Source organism: Furipterus horrens, unplaced genomic scaffold, assembly GCF_987537825.1.
Source record: "Furipterus horrens unplaced genomic scaffold, mFurHor1.1.pri manual_scaffold_7, whole genome shotgun sequence".
In the NCBI taxonomy this organism is placed as follows: domain Eukaryota; kingdom Metazoa; phylum Chordata; class Mammalia; order Chiroptera; family Furipteridae; genus Furipterus; species Furipterus horrens.
The window spans coordinates 26,528,162-26,533,625 of NW_028327177.1; the positions used below are offsets into that span (position 1 = coordinate 26,528,162).

The 5,464-nt window shown below is 39.5% G+C and overlaps 1 pseudogene; it reads right to left on the reverse strand.

Moving 5' to 3' along the window:
* Positions 1–4,005: 4,005 nt before the first annotated feature.
* Positions 4,006–4,458, reverse strand: LOC150004152 (ubiquitin-ribosomal protein eS31 fusion protein pseudogene; annotated as a pseudogene).
* Between the last annotated feature and the right edge of the window lie 1,006 nt (positions 4,459–5,464).

A 5,464-nucleotide genomic window follows, 5' to 3' on the forward strand; every position in this document is an offset into this window, starting at 1 on the left:
TATTTGGTCATCGTGTTGGGTGGAGTCACCTGGGAGTGGAAAGGCTGAGGATGAGTAATACAGCCTTCTGCAGGGGCAGGAGAGAAATCCCTCTTTGTCAGCAAACTCCTGTTAAGTGAAGTTTTACAAGCTGATGAATTTTCTAGGCATCTCATTTAAACTAGATTTGGTCCTTGTGATAATTTAGTGCACAGTAAACACGAGTAAATTTTATTTTAATGAGAAGTGTATTTTCCCAATTCTTTTGTTCCACAAGAATTTTGTAGTATTAAATTGACTGAGCTATTAAGGCTCAGAATCATTCTTATTCTCATGTTGATGGTAATGAGGATGGAGTTCAAGTCAAGACAAGAGTGCATTTGCATCTTTCAGGAGCAGGTATTGCTTTTCACCTTAGAGTTGGTAGATCTGAAACAAAGTGGAATCTGATTGGTCCAAAGTGACACAGGGGATGCCAAACAGGAAGTAAAAGATTCCTGTCCTAACCACTTGACACACTTCATCTTTTATGAATATTTAGTTATTGCGGTTTTGTCACCTCTCTCTCACATTAAAGGTATTCACACACACAAAAAAAATTCCTTCAAAAGGATTTGATCTGAAAAGGAAATGAGGCAATTCTGCTTTAAGAGCTCACTCCCTTTGTTTTTCTTATGAGAAGGATAGCCTGGTAGTTCACTTTAAAGAAGGGAGTTGTGAAGAGAAAAGAAAGGGGTGTGTGTGTGTGTGTGTGTGTGTGTGTTACAAAGTTAAATTTTAGAGGTCTAATATGTTAACTTTATTTGATGCCTCCTATGGATAACTTTTAAATTTATTTTTGAGGGCCTAAATAAAAGTGAATGGAAGTGTGCAGTAACTAATGGAAATACTCCCAGTAGCACTACAGGCTCTCTTGGAACACACCAGAAGCTTTTTCAAAAACCATGTTTATTCTACTCCTAGCCCAATTTGGAACTTTCTTTTAGAGACTCATAGATTGTCTTTGAAATAAACATTTTTAGCTATGCTAGTCAGTGGATTACATTTTTTTTTCTTATGATAGTTGTATAACATTGAAATATGTGGAATTTTTACACTAAAGTAAAATGAACTTGGAAAAGAAATCTTGGCAGAAGATTTTAGATCAAGGCTCTATCATGCTATAAACCCTTCAAATTTACAGCATTATCAGAACTCTGACTGCCATGTGACTCACAGACTCAAAACCATGACTTTCCCTTCTATTATGTTTTCTCTGTTCTGACATTATAAGTTTATGGACATGTATGTGTCATACCAACTTCCAGTATATCAAATTTATTCCAAAGTACCACCAACACGACCCTGGCTGGTTTGGCTCAGTGGATTGAGCGTCGGCCTGCGAGCTAAGTGTCGCTGGTTCGATCTTCCAGTCAGGGCACATCAGAGAAGGAAAACTCTGACTCCAAAAAACCTCCGCTGCCTTGCGGCATACCTCTTCAGGGGAAAGGCTAAGGGAGTAAACCCCGACAGAAAATCCGGAGCCGGAGTCCCTAAGGCGGTTTGACGTTGTAGTCAACACCGGCAACTCCTGCGGCGCACCTGAAGCCAAGCTGTATTGACTCCGTCTTTCCCTTGGACCCTTCAGCTGCGAAGAGAGGGGGGGTCTGCTGCGTGGGCAACAGCAGACCCTCCATATCACCCTGCCCAGGCTCTGTAGCTTCAGCTTCACTGGAGAGGACACTCCAGCGTCATCGCAAGATGTCGATTCAACACGGGAGGAGACAGATACCGTGTCACTCCCGAGTCGGACTGCACAGCCATTCTCGGCGGTGCAGATAGACTCTTAAGAAGCTACACCATCGTCTCTCGAGACGGACGGCTGCCGACGACGACCACCAACAGGGACCACTAAATACCACTATAGGTAGTGTTCCAAATTAAGAATCAAGAAGTCTCGTATCCTGAATATCACAGTGATTTTGGGTCGCCAGATAGTTACAGGTCTGGCTACAGAATTGGACTGACCAGAATATCTAGCAGATTTTACTTGTTGCTGAAAATCTAAAAACAGACAGTAGCAACAGATATGGAAAAATTCTGTCTTCAGGTCTTACACATCATTCTCTGTTCTTTGCACAAGGACTCTGTGATAATCTTTCAGCCAGAGTAATTGTATAACTACAGAGAGAGTATCTCAGACTCTCCTGTTCTTGAGAAAATGGAAGGGGTTGTGCATGTTCTCTGAGTTCACTGAAATCCAGGCCCTGCCCAGAATCACAGTCACCTAATGCCCCATTGTGTTGCAGTAAGTGGTAAATAGGGTGATAAACCAAGGTCCAGTTTGGTTGCAAGGATGAACTGAGACTAGGAAAAGAGGGAAGGGCTATTGTTATTACAAAAATTGTCTGAAGGGAAGAAGTGCAATGGATGGACCTAAGGACCCTTTGAAAGTCCAATTAATTGTAGCTACTAAGAAAGGAAGCATTTAATATACTGAAAAAGCAATATGCTTGCAAATATACCCCATTTTAACCCTGGGAATAGCTAGCCAGAAACTGGCTCACATTTTTGGGTATTCATCTGTTAGGAAAGATGCTAAGAAGCAGAAATTCTAACTTCAGAAGAACTGACATTCTTATGGTGAATAAGGGCGGGACACCCAATGTTCACAGGTCAAAGAAAAACACTATCAATTAAGATTGGCTTTGACTGCATATAACCAATAGCATTGGCTTAAATAAGACAAAAGTTTGGGTTCTTTTCCTCATTCTGTAGAAGAACCACTCTAGGGCTACTATAGCAATTGCTTGGTTTTAGGGAGCAGGCTTGACGCCCTCAGTAAATGATTTCCACCTCACAGTTCAACATGGCTGCTTGAGATCCACCCAACAGGAAGGGAGAACAGGAGGAGGAGGCAGAAGAGCAAAAGGTATATTATCAGCTCTCTTTTTGGCAAGTTTCCTAGAAACTCTCTCCCATTAATAGTACTTGGACAGGACTGAGTCTACTTGGCCATACGTAGCTGCAAGAGAACTTGGGAAATACGGTGTTTATAGCAGGTGGTCAGGAGCCAGGTAAAAATCAACAGTTCTGTTACAGATATTGAGGTAAGAACCCAGCAGTCTGTCTACAACCTGAGCAATATCAGTGCTGATATTCAGGGTTGAGAGGCTGGCGTATTTAGATGAAAAAGCTGGAATTCAGGAAACCTGGATCCTGTTCTCACTTCAAATGACCTTAGTAAGCTCATCTGTAAAATAGATATGGCTAAAATTTAAATGTTCTGATATGTAAGCGTATAAAATAAACACTTGTTTAGAATGTCTGTTGAATTAATTACTTGATCTTACACATATAACTTAGGAAATTCCAACACATGCATGGGAGAAAAAAGAATGATCAAATCTTTAAGTTAAAAGGGGCATTCAGGATGTCTAATTCAACCTCTCTTCCAAAATAGGAACTCTGCCACAATAAAACTAACAGATGGTCCCCTGTCTTGCACTTAAGTACTCCTAGAGTGTGTTATTTTGTAGTTCCATTGATAGACAGCTCTGATGGTCAGATAATTTATCTGGATGCTGATCTAAAAACTCCTCCCTGGAACCCCTGTCACCTGAAACAACAGAGAACAAAGCCATTCTCTCCTCTTCATGACAGTTCTTCAGTTTTTGAAGGACAGCTCTTATGTTATCCCTTACTGTTCTCCCCTTCAGGTTAAACATTCCTGAGGATGCCACTGTTTCTTAAATCATTAGGTGTCCATCTCTCTCACCACCTGGGTATCTTTGTCTGTATTCGTATTTCTAAAAACTTCATTGACTATGACCCACAGAAAGAAATCCATTTTATATATCATGAGTACACATATACAAGCAGGTAACTGAAACAGAAGTTTCATAAAATAATACATAGCCTTATTAGCTGCCATGTACTCCTATAATTTCCAATTCAACTCTATTATGTTGAATGCTACTGTGAAGTTCTATTTTATTTTTTATTTTTTTAAATGTTAGTTCATGTCTTTTATTAGCCCATATACAATTACTTGTCTTCTGGTTTGTTGAAGCAATAGGTCAGAGAGCATTTTCCACAATAACGTCTGTCAAAGTGGCTGGTCATAAAAACTCCAGCACCACATTCATCCAAAGGGGACTGATTTTACCATTCTTATCTACTTTGTAGTATTTCAGTACAGCCAATTCAACTTCTTTCTCTTAAGCTTATTCTTCTTGGGAGTGTATAAGACTTCTTCTTCCTTTTCTTAGCACCACCACAAAGTCTCAACACAAGATGAAGAGTGGACTCCTTTTGAATGTTGTAGTCAGACAAAGTATGCCCATCTTCCAATTGGTTGCCAGCAAAGATCAGTCTTTGCTGATCAGGAGGAAGCCCTTCCTTATCCTGGATCTTGGCCTTGACATTTTTCATTGTATCTGAGGGTTCAACCTTGAGAGTGATGGTCTTCCCTGTAAAGGTTTTCATGAAAATCTGCATCTTGGCAGCAATTTCACCATAGATGGCAGATTAACTATTTTATTTTTTAAAAGGCTGATCACTATCCACTAAATGGGTTTCATACTCACTCATGAGTGGCAACCCACAGTGTGAAAAGCCACTACTCCAGATGTGCTCTGGCCTATAAATATTCTTAGAAGGTGGCACCTCAATATTACTGGCTGATATAAGTGAGCAAAAGGGGCTTATATTTCTTGAGTTTAGAACTGGCGTCTTTATTTTAATCTAAATGCATTAAGTTTTAAAGTAACCCCTTCACACCATTGGCTGAACTTCTGAGTCAGTTATAACTGACTCTTCCCATATGAACAGCTTCCAAGTTTGCACTCCCCCATCCCCTGCTTGTGCAATTCATTTTTTGAAACCTAAATGCAGAACTTTAATTTAATCCTGTTCAATTTCTTTTTTAGTTTCAACTTTTTCCAATGTTTCAAAAAATGTTTAGATAATTTTTGTCATCAATCTTTCCAACTTTATGACATGTGTATATTTTATAAGTACACTTTACATAGAATAAAAAGGTTTTTTATAAGGGTTTGCTTCTCAGAAGATGACTGTTTACCTAAAGTAAGCCTCTGTTTCTATTATAGCCATTAATAAACAAACCGTTGAAAAACAAGCACAGAAGATAGGAACCTATGGTACTGGACAAGAAAATAAAAGTTCTAGAAGGCTGAATTTGAGATTATTATTTTTCATACAGGTTTTCTACTTAAACTCTATTTAGACAATGTTTACCCATCACGTAGTGAGAGAATGCCAGCATCCTTCAACTTCATGGGCATTCAGTTTATGAAGGTCTGACATATATGAACTATAATGCTGAGGCCTGGGAAAGTTCTCCCCAGAAACCCTGGAGAGAGAGACATGTGGTACCATCTCATCTGGCTAGGAGGTAAGACAGAGCAAGTGTACACAATTTTCTTTGATTTATTCATCTCTTTTTTCTACAGATATTTGTTGCACCCAACACTGAGGAACAGAA